The 2154-nt window shown below is 37.1% G+C and overlaps 1 non-coding gene across 1 annotated transcript; it reads left to right on the top strand.

The window, feature by feature from the left end:
* The first annotated feature begins 1792 nt into the window (after positions 1-1792).
* Positions 1793-1879, top strand: LOC132542871 (small nucleolar RNA SNORD35). Its single transcript, XR_009553842.1, has one exon. It is a non-coding gene; the product is annotated as a small nucleolar RNA SNORD35 (small nucleolar RNA).
* The last annotated feature ends 275 nt before the right edge of the window (positions 1880-2154 follow it).

Below are 2154 nucleotides of genomic sequence, written 5' to 3'. Positions count from 1 at the left end.
GACTCCCCGGCAGGTGGGGAGCCTGAGCTCCAACTGGGATTCTTAGGCCAGTCCTTGGGCTTCGCTCCATGTGCGCTTGTGCTGCGCTACCGCCAGACTCCATGGTGTCTATCTTTCTATCTCCCTATCTCCTCCTCTCTCAAATTCTCTCTGTCCCATACAATAAAATGGAAAAAAAATGGCTGTTAGGAGTAGTGGATTCCTATTGCTTGCACCAAAGCCCAGTAATAACTCTAGAGGCAAAAAGCAAAACAAAACAAAACAAATAAATACAAGAAACAATGCTCACCAAGACAGTTCTTTTTTTTTTTTTTTTAACCAAGGATAACCTACACTGACATAAAACTATGGTTCATCACTGGGTTCTTTTTTTTCCTCTCTATTGAGGAATTAGTAGTTTAAAGTTGAGAGTAAGATACATTAGTTTGTACATGTGCAAAATTTCTCAGTTTTCCATGTAACAATCAAACCCCCTCTAGGTCATCCTCTGCCATCATGTTCCAGGACCTGACCCCCCCCCCCATCCCAGAGTATTTTGGTTTAATACACCAGTTCCAGTCTAAGATCTGCTTTGTCCTTTTTTTTTTTTTCTGTTCTTATTTTTCTACTTCTATGAGTGGGATCATTCCATAGTGATCCTTCTCTTTCTGGCTTATATTACTTAACATAATTACTTCATGCTGTATCCAAGATGAGTTAAAGATGGTGAAATCATTATTCTTAATAGCTGAGAAGTATCCTATTTTATATATATACCACAACTTACTCAACCACTCACCTGTTATTGGACACCTGGGTTGCTTCCAAGTTTTTGACTATTGCAAATTGTGCTGCTCTGAGCATAGGTAAACACAAATCTTTTTGAATGGGTATGTTTGGTTCCTAGGAGAGGAATTGTAGGGTCATAAAGTAGGTCCATTTGTAGCCTTGTGAGATATCTTCAGACTATTAACTGAACCAATTTACATTCCTACCGGCAGTGCAGGAGGGCTCCTTTCCCCTCACAACCTCTCCAGCATTTGTTGTTGCTACCTTTTGTGATGTGTGACATACTCATAAGAGTGAATAATCTTATAATGCTAGTATTCTCTACTAATGGTATCTGTAAATGACATATGAGGTTTGGAGCATACAATCTCAATCTTTCAGCTGGAATCAACTATTGCAAAGATTCACTACTCACCTACAAATCACAAAAGTGAAGTAGGCTGTTTGCAAACTGGACTAAGTTTGGTTCTAGTAAACAAAATGAAAATTTTAGAATCAGAACCCTAATATCCAAACTTAAGTTGAAGTTTTGAAGAATATTCAGGTGAGCTAGAAATATGCATGGTATCTGAAGTAACAATAATAGTTTTTATTGGGAATTTTTTGTAGGTATAGCTAAGAGGGTTTATTTTCATTGTGCTGTATATATGTATTTTGCCATGGAGATAGAGATAGATAGATGAGAGAGGTAGAGATAGAGATAGATAGATGAGAGAGGTAGAGATAGAGATAGATGAGAGAGAGAGAGAGAGAAACAAGAAGAAGAAAAGAGGGGGAGGAGGAAGAAAATAAAAAGGAAGATCATGAGGAAGAGGAGCAAAATGGTGGTCCAACACACAAAATAAAGCACATGTTACTGTTGGCTGTTTCATAATTTTGCTATATAGCAGGAGTTTTGTGAGTTTTGCTATTTGAAGAGCCAACATTTGGCTTCATTAATCTTTTGTATGATTCTCTTATTTTTGATATTTATTTCTGTCCTAATTTTAGTTATTTCCATCCTTCTGGTTGTTTTAGGATTCCTGACAGATGGTGGTTTATTCTCCTAACGGTCAGTAAATGCCACTGAGGGCACTGCCGAAAATGCCAGTGGCTCAGCTGATGCCAGTAGGGGATAAAGGGGGATTCCTTTGTTCCTCTTCTTCTAAGTCTTTAAGGTATGTAGTCAAGTTGCTTACTTAACCTTTTTCTTATTTCCTAATGTATACTTGTATGGCTATGAATTTCCCTTGAAGTACTGTTTTATCTGTGTCCCCAATATTTTGACAGCTTGTGATTTCATTTTCATTGATTTCTCAAAACATTTTAATTTCTTACTTAATTTCTTCTTTGACTTAGCAGTTGGTAAGTAGTGTACTGTTCAGTTTTCATATTTTAGGAATTTTA

The sequence above is a fragment of the Erinaceus europaeus genome, chromosome 1 (genome assembly GCF_950295315.1).
Source record: "Erinaceus europaeus chromosome 1, mEriEur2.1, whole genome shotgun sequence".
NCBI lineage: Eukaryota > Metazoa > Chordata > Mammalia > Eulipotyphla > Erinaceidae > Erinaceus > Erinaceus europaeus.
Note: the sequence above shows the minus strand (reverse complement) of the source record. Positions and strands in the feature narration are given on the sequence as shown.